The sequence below is a fragment of the Aquarana catesbeiana genome, linkage group LG12 (assembly GCF_042186555.1).
Source record: "Aquarana catesbeiana isolate 2022-GZ linkage group LG12, ASM4218655v1, whole genome shotgun sequence".
Taxonomy (NCBI): Eukaryota; Metazoa; Chordata; class Amphibia; order Anura; family Ranidae; genus Aquarana; species Aquarana catesbeiana.
The window spans coordinates 144,296,676-144,313,569 of record NC_133335.1 but is presented as its reverse complement, the minus strand read 5'-3'; the positions used below and the strand labels follow the sequence as shown (position 1 = coordinate 144,313,569).

The 16,894-nt window shown below is 42.2% G+C and overlaps 1 protein-coding gene across 2 annotated transcripts in view; it reads left to right on the top strand.

The window, feature by feature from the left end:
• The window catches only part of BRCA1 (BRCA1 DNA repair associated), a 589,423-nt gene that overhangs the window by 534,138 nt on the left and 38,391 nt on the right, over window positions 1-16,894 (top strand). The gene's annotated exons all lie outside the window — the stretch shown is intronic.

Sequence of the window (16,894 nt, the reverse complement as noted above, 5' to 3'; positions counted from 1 at the left end):
ATGCCCTTCAAAACCCCCTGTGGCTTCCCCCTAATTCCGGAGCAGCAAACATCCCCCCTTTCACCACCCAGCCAGGTGTCCAGGTGAACACCGATGATTTTGCCATGCTTGATTTTTTTCATTTGATTTTCACCGAAGACTTACTATTGTCCATTGTGGCCCAGTGCAACCTCTATGCACAGCAGTACATCGTAAGCAACCCTGGTTCTAGTTACGCCCGTCCCTTTACATGGAGAGAACTTACCATAGAGGAATTCAACATTTTTTTAGGCCTAACTTTTAATATGGGACTCACAAAAAAAACTAATTCTACTCCTATTGGTCTACCAACCCCATCCACCACATGCCACTCTTCTCATCCATTATGCCAAGATCAAGATACCTTATGATTATGTGGTTCCTCCACTATAATGACAACACCCAGTGCCCTCTTCGAAATGACCCAGCTTTTGACAAATTATTTAAAATTCGGCCACTCCTAAATCATTTCCCTGCAAAATTCTCCCAGTTATATACCCCCAAACAGAATATCTCCGTGGATGAGTCCCTTGTAAAATTCTCAGGCAGGCTGGGCATCAAACAGTTTATCCCCAGCAAAAGGGCCCGATATGGGGTTAAAATGTACAAACTTTGTGACCGAGCAATGGGGTACATCTACTCCTTCCTGGTGTACGAAGGGAAGGACTCCCAGCTGCATCCCCCTGAATGGCCAGAGTATATTGAAGAGTTGTCTGGGAGCTTGTCTATCCACTCCTTGGAAAGGCATACCATCTTTATGTGGATAATTTTTATACGAGCTTGCCCCTCTTCCACAATCTTCACCGGAGGGACATCCCAGCATGTGGTACAGTAAGGGCCAATAGAAAGGGCTTCCCGCAAAAATCATCAATGAAAGACTACAATGAGGGGAGACGGTGTCTTTGCAGAACCAGGAGCTATTGGCTGTCAAGTGGAGGGACAGACGAAACGTTCCACATGCTCACGACAATCCATAATGACACCTACGTGGAAGTCTCCAGAAGAAACGGCCCAATCCAGAAACCAGCTTGTATCTATGACTATAATTTGTTTATGCGGGGAGTGGACTTCAATGATCAGATGATTGAACCCTACCTTCCCACAAGCAAATCCCATCATTGGTAATAAAAAGTGTCCATTAATTTTTTCAGTTTGGCCATGTATAACACTTATGTTATATACCAAAAATCTACTGAGACCCCCGTATCCTATCTGCACTACCAGGAACAAGTAATCTCCGCACTTTTGTACCCTGAAAGCCCACCAGAAAATATTTGTTCTGATTCCGTGAGCAGACTCCACGAACGGCACTTTCCTGAGAAAATCCCCCCCCCGTGAAACAGGCCACAGACGTCCGAAGAAATGCCGGGTGTGCTCCAGAGGAGGAGTTAGAAGAGACACCACGTATTATAGTCCCCAATGTCCTTCCCAACCAGGCCTCTGTATAGGTGAATGTTTCCGCCGTTACCATACTTCTATACATTATTAGGGAAGTATGGTAAACGTAATTCTCATTTCCTGTCCTCCACACCCCTTATGCCACTGCACTGAACTATACATACCTCTGCTTTCTCCGAAACCGACCCTGGCCTGTTATACGACCAAGCTTCTGCCTAACGCTAAACTGTACCTACCTCTGCCTGCTCTGGAACTGACCCTGGACTGTTTGACCACGTTCTTTGCCTGCCTCTTGGACTGATCATTTACCCTGCTATGCTAGTGGGAACACAGGGGTCACACTTATGTGAGGGGCTCCAGAAATGTTTTTCTGGATGAAGAAAACTAATTTTTTAGTTTTCTCATTCCTGGATTAGGGTCTGGAGACTCTGAGGCTTCAAAGAAATTTGGGTGGGAGAAGCCTCTACGCCTGTCCCCATTCTTTCCTGGCCTGCTACTTGGACCATGTTCCTGCTTACTACCAGGACGAATATTTTGGCACTGCTGACAATGTCTCTACGTGCACTGACCCTGGACTGTATATGAACAGTATCCCTGCCTGTACTGACTATGGACAATATTTCTGCCTGCTGCCTGGACAATTCCATTCACTGTCGCTGACCACGTCCCTGCCTGCTGCCTGGATCAGGGCTCTCCTCCTGTGGACAACTGCACTACTAAAACCACAGGTAATCTTTTGTTTCCCCCTTGCTCAGCAGAATGTATTTTAGGGTGTAATTCTTGGTATATTCATGCTATGTGTTACAAATATGAAGGGCCTTCAAAAATATGATAGATTGTAATGTATGCTTCTAGAACGCCTGAATGTGCTACTTCAGTGTTGGGCCTCTGTATGTGGTCAGGCTGTGGAAAAGTCTCACACATGTGGTATCGCCATACTCAGGAGGAGTAGCAGAATATATTTTGGGGTGTCATTTGTGGCATGTACATGCCATGTGAGAGAAATAACCTGTTATAATGACAATTTGGTGTGAAAAAAATAAAAGAAATCTTCATTTTGCAAAAAATTGTGGGAAAAAATGACAACTTCAAAAAACTAACCATGCCTCTTACCAAATACCTTGGAATGTCTACTTTCCAAAAAGGGGTCATTTTGTGGGTATTTGTACTTTCCTGGCTTGTTAGGGTCTGAAGAAATGAGATAGGCCTCAGTATATCAGGTGTGATCAGATCAATTTTCAGTGTTTGGCACCATAGCTTGTAGACTCTATAACTTTCACACAGACTAAATAATATCCACTAATTTGGGTTATTTTTACCAAAGATATGTAGCAGTATAAATTTTGGCTGACATTTATGACGAAAAAAATTACTTATTTGCAAAATTTTATAATAGAAATTAAGAAAAATTATTTTTTTTTTTTTTACAAAATTTTCGGTCTTTTTTCATTTATAGCACAGAAGATAAAAACCCAGAGGTGATCAAATACCACCAAAAGAAAGCTCTATTTGTGTGAAAAAAAGGGTGAGGATTTCATATGAGTACAGTGTAGCATGACTGAGTAATTGTCATTCAAAATGTGAGAGCACTGAAAATTGGTCTGGTTAGGAAGGGGGTTTAAGTGCCTAGTGGTCAAGTGGTTAAAGATGTGTTAACAATTACGAAGGTGCATCAATTTCTGATTTTTATATCTGCACAGAATTCAGCTTTAAATTGTTGCACTGAAGTGAAAAAAATACTGTAGCTGAAGAAATGTTAACATGCTTAACTAGCTCCTGACAATAAGCCCATAATGCCTAATTGGGGGTGATGTCCCTATCCTTCTGATAGGATCCTGGGAATAGGATTACAAATATTATAAAAATACGCTTCTGTACTGTGCTGAAGTGTTGTCTCTGAGTTCCCTGGGTCACCTTTGGCTGAAGCTGGGGATAAGGTATAGTATATTTGCAACTTTTTACCCACAGGTTTTTTTCTTCCCTTTTCACATTAAAGCGGAACTCTAGGCAGAAAGATAATAAGACTTGTGGTGTTAAAAAAAAAAAAAGTTAACTCTGATAGGATTGATCCCATGAGCCTTGGTTCACATTGATGCTACTTTGAAATCGTGCTACTTCACTGGAAGTAGTGTGATTTCAAAGTAGCAGGTCAGCATGATTTCAGGTGCTACTTGAAAATCATCTGCGCGGCCTCAAGCACAGGTGTCTATTGAAGTCGCACCCGAAATCTGCAGAAGTAGCGCAGGAACTACTTTTGCAGTTCGGTGCGATGCCACAAAGTCGGTGTCGCACCGATTGGAACGGTGCCCTTGCCGGCAATAGGCTGCATCTTGTCATGCGATTTGACTGGCAAATAGCATGGCAAGTCGCTCCAATGTAAACGAGAGCTAAGTCGTTGCTTTGTTATGTAAAAATCATATATTAATTGATGCTGGAAAGTACAGCTACCATTGTACTTTCAGCCACTGTTACTCACATTCTGGGAAGTGATAGTGTTGTTTATCAGTCCTACCTAGCCATGGGCTTTGGAGGTTCAAAACTTTCTTGGCAAACCAAAGGTTTCAAGCCTGCTGATGTAATTCCCTTCCACATGAAAGACCACCCCATGATTTTCATCAGAGGCAAGGGGACATTGGATGGCTATGTAGGTGGTAATATTAAAAGATTACAAAATAGAATTTCACCTCTGCCTCCGTTATTTTCCTTCATTTCTTCTCATGTCTCAGAAAAATTAGACAGGGACTGTTGACTCTGGGGGTCATGATCCAGTTCCCCTAAACAAATCTAGGAGTTGTTCCCTCCTTTTATCACAGCGACTTCTTGGCCTCCATTGACATAAGGGATGTGTATTTGCAGTTTCCTATGTTTTTAGGTGATCTTTCTTTACTTTGCTATGAGTGACAATCATTTTCAATATGTTGTTTTTTTTGTTGGTCTTGCCTTGACCCCAGATAGTTACACAGTCATACCAGTTCTTGGCCTTGCTCACCCCAGAGGTATTCCAAACTTCTTTTGCTATGAGAGCATACCTTTCTGGTCTTGAACCTCAATGTTTCCACCATGCTGTGGACCTTGGAGAACTCAGATGGATCCTGAACATTGAGAAGTAATTTCTGATTCCTTTGCATCGCTTTGAGTACTTGGACCTTTTCTTTTGGAAATCCTTTTGGTCAAGTTTTTTTCTACCTGTGAGAAGTTGAATTAGCTGCAGTCATTTTCAACAATTTCAGTTCTAACATTAATACTCCCAGCAGAGCTGTATAGGTATCCACCAAAGCCATTCCATTCCCCTCAAGAGTCTTACAACAGTACATTTCATGGTGTGAGACAAATCCAGTCTATCTCTAGATGATGTGATTAGGTTACATTTTTGAACGAAGTTCCCTGTCATGGTGGCTTCTGCCTCCAGCGTTTTCTGCAGGCAATTTTTTTTTTTCGTCCCCTTACAATGGAAGATTGTCACAACCTGTCCTTCTGGGTTGGTGCATAGTTCTGGGCCCTCTGTTCTCAAACGTATTCGTTCTCTGGAAATTGCCAATTGTGGACTTGTTGCCTACTCAGTTTAACAAGAAGCTGGACAGAATTGTCTTCAGGACCCAACAGCCAATGCAGCAGGTACTTTGGTGGAGCAGTGGGAACAGTTTACTCCTGATCAATGCTTACTTTTTGTTCTGATGGTTGTTGAGCTGGTCACCTATTTTTTGGAGTTGCCTGCCACAGTTTGGACTGCTTTTGGATGTCCCTAGGTTTCTTACTTTCAAGCTGCGTCTCTCATTTGACTTGGAGAAAAAGATTTTATGGCGAGGATTCTCCCATCAAGTATTTACTGGTGATAACTTCTTCCATTGCACCAAGTGAAATAAGATTTCCATGTGTTATGTTAGACTTCCTGACTTTTAATAGTATGGGAATTACCAATTCAGAGAGACCACTGTCATGTAAAGGATAAGTTTACCTTTGGGAACATGTTACATGTTCCACCCATTTTTAGGGTGGAATATACAGTATAACATGTTGCCGCTCCTGCAGCTCTCCCTGTCACAATTGCTACTACACCCGCTGTCACAATATGAAAAGAGTGCAACCTTGTGGGGCTGCGCCCACACAGCCACGTCATTCATTCAGAGTTCAGTGACTAAATGTACTACAAGTAGTAGTTATGAACTACGAGGGCACTGGTGAGCATCCTTGTAGTTCATTGAATCCTTCTGGACTGAAGTAACTGAATGCTCGCATCGGAGGTACCTGCAAAAAAAGTGCATTTTTTTTTTTTTTTTTAAAGGTGAACTTATTCTTTAGGACTGAAACGGCTATACTGTTTAAGTGGGTAACCATGAAGCCAGGTGGTAAACAGATCCTTGTGACAGGACAAATAAATGGTCTGGGAGGGTTTATGTGGTGTCTGACTAGGTCGGAGGACTACACCCATCTGGGCTTGTTGGGTGCTATGAGAATCATCAGAATGCCTTCCATCTAGATCGGGGTCTTAAACTGGTGGCCCTCCAGCTGTTGCAAAACTACAAGTCCCATGAGGCATTGCAAGGCTGACAGTTACAAGCATGACTTCCACAGGCAGAGGCTTGATGAACTTGTAGTTTTGCAACAGCTGGAGGGCCACCAGTTTAGACCCCTGATCTAGATCCTGAGTAAACAAGGAATGAGTTTTAGAGGAAAAGCGAAAATCTTGTTATACAGATACCATGGAGCAGACAGAGCATCCACTGCTTTATCCAGAGGATATCTGCATCTGAAAACAAACCTGTCCAGTATGTTGAATCAGGAGGCCAGAAGATCCACATCTGGCATCCCCTACCTGTGACACGTTTGCAGGGACTATTCCTTAGAATCCAGTTGCTGCTGGCTGATGTACTCTGCCTGCCAGTTGTTCACGACTGGGATGCAAATGGCAGACAGGGCTGGAATAGCGAATTTTGCCTTTAACATACTTTATACATTTCTTGCTACTGCCCAACTTCTGGTTTCTGCTTGATGTATGCTACCGCAATGAAGTTGCCTTGCTGAATTTTGTTTAGGTGACCCTGTAAGATGGGATGTTCCATGTTGGAGGGACAGCAAAATTGCTCAGAACTCTAGAATGTTGATTGGAAGAGAGGACTATTCTGATGTCCAAGTCGTCTGCACAGACAGAGTGTCTAGCGCTCGTTTACAGTCTGTCTGTTTGGCTTCCATTGTGAGGACTGTACAAGAGAACAAGTTGGGTCAGTTAAGTTGTCCAGAGACTGAACTGATTTGTCCTATGACACAAAAAGATGTATTGAAGGGTCTAGAGCCTCCAAGAAGGCAACCATTATGTCCAGAACTTTAATGTAGAATAACGGAGATTAACGGCAGAGTCTGAGTTTGGCAGTGGACAATTTTAAGGTTGTTTTTAAGGGAGCAAAACTTTGGTCTGGGTTTTATCTAGGATAAGGTCTGAGATGGGGCAAATTATTCCTTTTTGTTTTTGAACAGTGATAGGATTGGATTAAAGATTCTGAAACCTTTCTGCTTTTGGCACAATGGCAGTAACACTTTGGTTCAAAAGGTTTGCAAGAGTAGCATGGAAGTCTGAAAGCCTAAGCAGAGATAAAGACAAGCTGGACAACATAAAGTGAGGTAGCTTTTCTACCTCTCTAGCAAAACTCTGTCTTGTAGACCCTGGGCACCACTTCTCTTAAGCAGGTATCCGGGATAAATTCTGACCAGATGTCAGCAAAGGCCAACAGATGTCCCCCCCGCTTTGGAAATGGGGGGCATCTTAATGCTCAATAGAATTTGCTTGCAAACTTACAGTAATAAGAGGCCCACGGTGTGCAATTGTACTGGACTACTCCCTTACGTTTGGCTTTGTAGTGTGAATCCCAGGAAGAAATGAAAGGAGTTCCTTTTATTTTGAGAGGCAGGAGATTTAGACTCCTTCTGCTAGAAAAATAAGGGCTCATACCACTAAAGCTTGCTGGGAGTGGGAGGAGTTATACTTGTTTGGCCAACACCTGTTAGTCACCGGCTCTCTGCTCTGTATCTCACTCACTGGAGCCCTGAGTTGTGGAGGGGCAGGAGCGGTTGGTTCAGGCTCTCAGGGGCTCGGTGAGAGGCTGAGCTTGGTGCCGGTGGATCCCAACCATATTGTCGCGATCTTGCCCCAGCCTAGACCGGCTCTGTGACATTAGCGGGCTTCAGCCCGTCGTTTGCTGAAAACTGCTTATAGGAGTGCAGAACAGAAGAAGTACAGTCACACGTTTGGCTGTACTTCTCCCTTAAGCTTTGACAAAAAAAAAACTGGAAGCTGGTTGGTTTCTATGCAGAGCTGCACCAGATTCTGCACCCAGTTATAGTAAATCATCCCCTTTGTGTATATATTTTTTTTTCTTGAGATTGTTTGCTGGGACATGAGGCTGGTGTGTCCTGGAGCATTTAGTAGATGCAGTTTTAGTCTCATGTATCTGGCTCCACTACAAGTCATCCGTTACATCTGTGCATTGGACTGAAGATTCTTTCAAAAAATTTGTATCCTGCATTCAATTTTTGTATTGCTTTGCACTTTTAGACATATTCATTTTTTTTTTTTTTTTTTTTTAATTTTTTTTTACTTGCAGTAGGATTTTGCTGTACAGTGTAGTGAATGAAGCGACTGGCAGCAGTATATTGTTATGGAGGCACATATTTAGCATACCATTATATTTTACTGCTGAATTTTGTAGCAGTCTTCTGGCTCAATGTTTGTACAGTGAAGTAAATAATCTGAATAATGTATCATACTGACTATATGATAAGGGCACTTTATATAAATATTTATGGGTTTGCTTGTATACAAAAATTGCTTCTTTGTTCAGATTTGGAACAGCCAGAGACTAAGTGTACACTAGCTAAAAATTTGATACAGAGAATGCAGAAATACTTGTAACAAGTTGGCTATTATCAGATGTTTAAAAGGGCTTTGTCTAGAGAAAAGTATGGTGGCGACAGTTGCCGAATTATCATGTAAGAATGTTAAAGGATATGTTCACTTTTAAAAAGATTTTTAAAAAATGCACCTTTTTTTTTTTTTTTTTTTCTCAGGTAAAAAAAATTGCATCGATTTTTTTTTTTGGAGCCTGTAAAGCATTGCACCAGCGATCAGCAGATTGCTGGTGTCATGAGGGTCTCCTGCAGATCTGTCAGTATATCTGTGTGCCTGTGCATCCCGTACGAGCAAGCAGATACACTGACAGGGAGAATCAATTAACTTAACATGGCACTCCACAGCTGTGGTTGTTCATTCAGAACTACAAGCTGACATCTGCAAAGGATGTCAGTACTTGTAGTTCAATTCATTCACAGAACTCTGCCCAGCTGGAGCCCCGTACGGCCGCACTGATTTATAAAACTGACAGTTAGTGCAGGGAACTTCTCCCCGTACTGCTGCCACAGGGAAGAGGGGGTCAGGTAGCAGCTGCAGCATTGGGAACATGTTATATGTTCCACCCTAAAAATGTCACTGACATAGAACAAGTGCAAAGATGTGTTTTGACACTTTTTTACAGCATGGTTTTCCTGGTCTGTGACGCTAAAGCTTTGCAACCAGACACAGCCAGGCAACTAGCATTTTCTAGAAGGCTAGTAAATGCATCTACTGTTGCAGGTTAGGCTGGCTTTACATTATACAATTTTCTTGTTAAATTTCCTTTAGATTTACCTTTAACTGTGTAGTGCAAGAGCCTGCCTGATTGCTTACAAATTGAAAGTGTTAAGGTTTGACCTCATATTACATGATTTTGGTAAATCTAAAGGAAAATTGTACAAGAGATTTGTATAATGAATGGCCAGCCCTAATGTTTTTGCTGCAAAACACTTGCATTTGAGAATGTAACCCACCACAATGCACAAAGCACTTTAGTGCAGGTGTGTTCAGGTCTACTGTATATGTGCTCTGGGGTGCCATTAAAAAAAGACCCGATTTTGGGAGATTGTTATACTATGGTCCCAATTTATTTTTGAAAGTGAAATTTTTCAAAGCAATGTACCAGTGGTTTCTCTACTTGTATCCTTAAAGTGATTGAAAGGATCGTTTTTTTTTTAAAATAACAAACATGTCATACTTCCCTCCACTGTGCAGCTCATTCTGCACAAAGTGGCCCCGAACATAATCTTCTGGGGTCCCCCGGTGACTCTTGCGGCTCCTCCCCGCATCAGATAACCCCCTAGGAGAAGCGCTTTCCCGAGGGGGTTACCTTGCAGGCGCGCTCCTGAGTCCAGCATTTGCATCCACAGACACGAATGCCTGACTTGGCCCCATCCCCCGGCACTCGTATAATTGGATTTGATTGACAGCAGCAGGAACCAATGGCTGTGCTGCTATCAATCTATCCAATCAAGAGCTGAGAACCCCGGGCAGAGGAAGGGCGCGTCCCCGTCGGATGAAGTTCCAGGGCTCAGGTAAGTAAAACGGTGGGGGGGGGCTGGGGGGCCGGTCACTGCCAGGTGTTTTTTCACCTTGATGCATTAAGGTGAAAAAATGCAAGGGTTTACAACCCCTTTAAACCTGTACTGTTGAAGGTAGGAGTCTACCCTTGCTGACTGCTTTATTTGAAAATGTTAGCTGCCTGACATTCATGCTGAATCAGAAACCCTCAGAAAAAAACTGCAATCTTTCACTACAGACTCACCAGCAGCTATTGCTTTTAATCTTTATATGTTTGCATTTTTGCTTGGGCCCTAACGTTGCTGTCACATGATTGTAACCTTTGCTGTAATTGTGACTTTTGAGATTTGTAGCACAGAACAGGATAAAACAAGATGGGGTAGGGAGGGAAGGTATGTCATATTGCCATGCACCATTATCCCATAATTATATGAACCATATTGTGAAAGAAAATGTAGAGGAACATACCCCAAAAGACTAGAATCCATGCACACTTATAATATGTACAAGCCTCTAAGTTTATCATACAAAAGATTCATAAAACCTCAATTGAAGAATTCAGGCTGACATAGTGCTATAACCTCCTAAGATGGAATATATATTAACACTCCATATTTCACATGACCTCTTAAAGGTAATCACAGATCTTGTGTGTTGTATAAGTAGCTGTGTAGATATCCCAACGCGTTTCAGTAAACTTTTCTTCAGGGGATAGAGTGATATACAGTCAGGTCTATAAATATTGGGACATCGACACAATTCTAATCTTTTTGGCTCTATACACCACCACAATGGATTTGAAATGAAACGAACAAGATGTGCTTTAACTGCAGACTTTCAGCTTTAATCTGAGGGTATTTACATCCAAATCAGGTGAATGGTGTAGGAATTACAACAGTTTGTATATGTGCCTCCCAATTTTTAAGGGACCAAAAGTAATGGGACAATTGGCTACTCAGCTGTTCCATGGCCAGGTGTGTGTTATTCCCTCATTATCCCATTTACAAGGAGCAGATAAAAGGTCCAGAGTTAATTTCAAGTGTGCTATTTGCATTTGGGATCTGTCAACTCTAGTTACATACTAGTTACATAGTAGGTGAGGTTGAAAAAAGACATAAGTCCATCCTATGTGTGATTATGTGTCAGTATTACATTGTAAATCCCTGTATGTTGCGGTCATTCAGGTGCTTATCTATTAGTTTCTTGAAGCTATCGATGCTCCCCGCTGAGACCACTGCCTGTGGAAGGGAATTCCACATCCTTGCCGCTCTTACAGTAAAGAACCTTCTACGTAGTTTAAGGTTAAACCTCTTTTCTTCTAATTTTAATGAGTGGCCACGAGTCTTGTTAAACTCTCTTCTGCGAAAAAGTTTTATTTCTATTGTAGGGTCACCAGTACGGTATTTATATATTGAACTCATATCCCCTCTCAAGCGTCTCTTCTCCAGAGAGAATAAGTTCAGTGCTCGCAACCTTTCCTGATAACTAATATCCTCCAGACCCTTTATTAGCTTTGTTGCCCTTCTTTGTACTCACTCCATTTCCAGTACATCCTTCCTGAGGACTGGTGCCCAGAACTGGACAGCATACTCCAGGTGCGGCCGGACCAGAGCCTTGTAGAGTGGAAGAATTATCGTTTTATCTCTGGAGTTGATCCCCTTTTTAATGCATGCCAATATTCTGTTTGCTTTGTTAGCAGCAACTTGGCATTGCTTGCCATTGCTGAGCCTATCATCTACTAGGACCCCCAGGTCCTTTTCCATCCTAGATTCCCCCAGAGGTTTTCCCTCCAGTGTATAGATTGCATTCATATTTTTGCCACCCAAATGCATTATTTTACATTTTTTACATTGAACCTCATTTGCCATGTAGTTGCCCACCCCATTAATTTGTTTAGATCTTTTTGCAAGGTTTCCACATCCTGCAGAGAAATTATTGCCCTGCTTAGCTTCGTATCGTCTGCAAATACAGAGATTGAACTGTTTATCCCATCCTCCAGGTCGTTTATGAACAAATTAAATAGGATTGGTCCCAGCACAGAACCATGAGGAACCCCACTACCCACCCCTGACCATTCCGAGTACTCCCCATTTATCACTACCCTCTTAACTCGCCCTTGTAGCCAGTTTTCAATCCATGTACTCACCCTATGGTCCATGCCAACGGACCTTATTTTGTACAGTAAACGTTTATGGGGAACTGTGTCAAATGCTTTTGCAAAATCCAGATACACCACGTCTACAGGCCTTCCTTTATCTAGATGGCAACTCACCTCCTCATAGAAGGTTAGTAGATTGGTTTGGCAAGAAAGATTCTTCATGAATTCATGCTGATTACTGCTAACGATACCGTTCTCATTACTAAAATCTTGTATATAGTCCCTTATCATCCCCTCCAAGAGTTTACATACTATTGATGTTAGGCTAACTGGTCTGTAATTCCCAGGGATGTATTTTGGGCCCGTTTTAAATATTGGTGCTACATTGGCTTTTTTCCAATCAGCTGGTACCATTCCAGTCAGTAGACTGTCTGTAAATATTAGGAACAACGGTCTGGCAATCACTTGACTGAGTCTCCCCTCTGAGTACCCTCGGATGCAAGCCATCTGGTCCCGGTGATTTATTAATGTTAAGTTTCTCAAGTCTAATTTTAATTCTGTCCTCTGTTAACCATGGAGGTGCTTCCTGTGTTGTGTCATGAGGATAAACACTGCAGTATTGGTTACTGAAGCCCCCCGATTCACTCGTGAAGACTGAGGAGAAGAATAAATTCAATACCCTCGCCATTTCCCCATCCTTTGTAACCAGATGTCCTTCCTCATTCTTTATGGGGCCAATATGATCTGTCCTCCCTTTTTTACTGTTTACATACTTAAAGAATTTCTTGGGATTTTTTTTTGCTCTCCTCCGCTATGTGTCTTTCATGTTCTATCTTAGCCGTCCTAATTGCACCCTTACATTTCTTGTTGCATTCTTTATAAAGTCTGAATGCTGAGGATGATCCCTCAACCCTGTATTTTTTGAAGGCCTTCTCCTTTGCTTTTATATGCATATTTACATTGGAGTTAAGCCATCCAGGACTTTTGTTCGCTCTTTTAAATTTATTACCCAATGGGATGCATTGGCTAATGCCCTTATTTAATATGCTCTTAAAGCAAACCCATCTCTCCTCCGTGTTCTTTGTTCCTAATATTTTATCCCAATTTATGCCTTTTAGCAAGGTTTGTAGTTTAGAGAAGTTGGTTCTTTTGAAATTCAGCGTCTTTGTATTCTCTTTGTGTTTCCTATTTGTGTGATTTATACTGAAACTAATTGACCTGTAATGGCTGTTACCTAAATTGCCTCGTATTTCCACATCCGTGATCAGGTCTGTATTGTTGGTAATCAGTAGATCCAGTAATGTTTTATTTCTAGTTGGTGCGTCTACCATCTGACCCATAAAATTGTCCTGCAAAACATTAAGGAACTGGCGAGCCTTAAATGAATGCGCGGTTCCCTCCACCCAGTCTATGTCTGGATAATTAAAATCCCCCATTATGATAACACTTCCCATCCTTGCTGCTAATCCAAATTGTGATTGGAGATCTGTCTCCACTTCCTCCCTCAGGTTAGGGGGCCTATAGCATACTCCCAGTATTATTTCCCCCCTAGCTTCATCCCTTTGGAGCTCTACCCATAAGGATTCCATCTCCTCCCTAGCTCCCTCAGTGATGTCATCTCTCACATTCACTTGTACATTATTCTTGATATATAGGCATATCCCTCTCCCTTTTTTACCCTCTCTATCCTTGCGGTAAAGGGTGTACCCTTGAATGTTTGCCAGCCAATCATGAGAGCTCTGAAATTCCCACAAAATCAAAATCCTCCTCGTACAACAGTATCTCTAGTTCACCCATCTTGTCCACCATGATCCTGGCATTGGTGAACATGTCACATAGTTTAGACCGGTCGCATATTGTCCTCGTATTGGGTGTTTTGAGATTGCAACTAGGACTTGCTACCATACTTACCTTGTGTTTTTGTGATTTGGTCAACCTACCACTAATGCCCCCAATACTACCCTCTGGAATATCTTCCACGCTGACTATCTCTACCTTTGCCCCCCCCCCCCATTGCCTAGTTTAAAAACCCCTCTAACTTTTTGGCCATCTTCATTCCCAGCAGATCTGCACCCTCCTCATTTAGGTGCAGTCCGTCCCTTCTATAGTACCGGTTATCGACTGAGAAGTCAGCCCAGTCCTCCAGGAACCCAAACCCCTCCTTACTACACCAGCTCTTCAGCCACTTGTTTACTTCCCTAATCTCCCTCTGCCTTTCTGGTGTGGCTCGATGTACCGGTAGTATTCCTGAGAATACTACCTTGGAGGTCCTTTTCCTCAATTTAGCTCCTAAGTCCCTAAAATCGTTCTTTAGGACACTCCATCTGCCTCTGACTTTGTCATTGGTGCCAACGTGCACCATGACAGCTGGGTCTTCCCCAGTCCCTCCAAGTAATCTGTCCACAAGATGCGTGATATGCCGAACCCGAGCGCCCGGTAGACAACATACTGTTCGGCGCTTCAGGTCTTTGTTACAGATTGCCCTCTCTGTCCTTCAAGAAATGTATGGCTGCCAATGGAACTGGTTCTCTTGTATTTATTGATGTGACTGCTGACAAAAGCAGCAGGATGAATTCTGAAGTGTTTTGGTCAATATTATCTGCTCATATTCAGCAAAATGCTTCAGAACTCATCGGACGGCGCTTCACAGTGCAGACGGACAATGACCCGAAGCATACTGCGAAAGCAACCAAAGAGTTTTTTAAGGGAAAGAAGTGGAATGTTATGCAGTGGCCAACTCAATCACCTAACCTGAATCTGATTGAGCATGCATTTCACTTTCTGAAGACAAAACTGAAGGGAAAATGCCCCAAGAACAAGCAGGAACTGAAGACAGTTGCAGTAGAGGCCTGGCAGAGCATCACCAGGGATGAAACCCAGCGTCTGATGATGTCTATGCGTTCCAGACTTCAGGCTGTAATTGACTGCAAAGGATTTGCAACAGAGTATTAAAAAGTGAAAGTTTGATGGATGATTGTTTATCTGTCCCATTACTTTTGGTCCCTTAAAAAGTGGGAGGCACATATACAAACTGTTATAAATCCTACACCGTTCACCTGATTTGGATGTAAATACCCTCAATTTAAAGCTGAAAGTCTGCAGTTAAAGCACATCTTGTTCGTTTCATTTCAAATCCATTGTGGTGGTGTATAGAGCTAAAAAGATTAGAATTGTGTCAATTGTGTATACAATAACAGTAAGCCCCTGTTCACACCGGTGCAACTTATCATGCGATTTGACAGTTCCAAATCGCATGACAAGTCGCACACTATTGCAATAGAACCATTCAAATGGGTATGACTCCAACTTTGCAGTGCCGCGCTGTTTTAAATGGTTCCTGCACTATTTTTTGCGATTTCAAGTGAAGTTCACCTGAGTTCACATGAAGTTGCACAGATGTCAGCCAAGTAGCACCTGAAATTGCACATTACTTTGAAAAAGGTTGGATGGGGAATTCATTGTATGTTAAAGATGTTCTGAATGGGAAGTAGGCTGTTCTTGTTGGCAGGATACTACATGACTGTGAAAGGCATTTGTTAAATGTTAACTGTGCTTCATTGAGAGTTCGCACACATCACAGATCTTGGTTGTTAGTTTTTCTTTCTTTTTAGTTTAATTTCCCCCTATTTAATTTTTATGTTGCTTTTTTCCTTTAGCATGAGTTATGTTTATGCTGGTGAAATGTACAAACTTTGGAAACATTTACACTTGCCTGGAAAGTGAAATGCTATATTGACAGAGTTTCATATATGGAGTTGAACTGAATGTTTGTACTATATGACATTATGTACAATAAAACCTTTTTCTGATTAAAAAATAAATAAATAAGGAATCTGTCAGGTTAGAAATAATGGAGCTGTCATTGCTGACTTGTTTACAAAGGCCGTCCTAAGGCCTCATTTACACAGACACTGAGGCCTAAACACTGTGAACTGGCCATTTGTTTATGTAGCTGGAGCTACCAGGTGCTGTGTGCAGGCAGCCCATATAAGTCTATGAATGAATGCAGCAGCTGTATGGACACAGCCACTTATCCTTATTTGAGAGGAGGGTGAGTAAGCAGCTCCAAACACAGATAATGTGTGTTCAGGACCGCTCACTTCCAACCACACACCTGTCAAATTAGGAAAAGCCACTGTGTACATGCAGCTACTGCGTCCCTATAGACTTACATGGACACAGCACCTGTTGTCTTTAGCCAAATAAATAGCCCATTCACAGTGTACGGACATGTGAATAAGAAATAAACCTTGCTTAACTTGCATTCTTTGCATTAAGGTAAAGAAAAGCCCCACTAACTGGTCCCTAAACATTTGTCTCCTCTCACTGATCCAGCACTGTACTGGCTGCAGCACCACTCGTGCACTCCCTGAATTCACAGGAGACACAGGCAAGAGCACAAGCTATAGGGGTGTGGCCATAGGTGTGCGCAGCCTATTGCATTAGGGTGTGCACCCCAAAGCTCAAACACACGTGCCTTTCTCTGCAGCCTCAGCTGCACTGGATAGTGAATGAACTGAAAAGTGCTCTGTTTACTATGCTTCAGTTATGAATGAACAGAGCGAGTGTGTGTTCACTGTGTTCATTTAGAAAAGAAAGGGGCTGGTAAATGACATTCTCTATTGTGTCTACGGGGACACCCACAGGAAGTAGAAGCAGGCAGTGCTGATGAGGGACCGCCAAAGAAGAGGTAAGGGACTGCTCTGTGCTATATCGTTGCATAAAGCAGGTAAGTATAACCTCTTTTTTAATTTTAATTAAACAGAAAATTGCCTTTAGAATCGCTTTAAGCGGTGAAGGAAACCTCAAAATGACAGCCCTAGGACCCAACTTTAAGGAGCTGCAAGAAATGTATCTTTTAAAATATGAATTTGATTCATAGGGCTTCTGATGATCATCAGTTTGAACAATTTGTTTATCTCATTTATTAGCACAATTGGCATGTTTAATTTAATTCTCTTTGAAATGTTTAAGTAAAG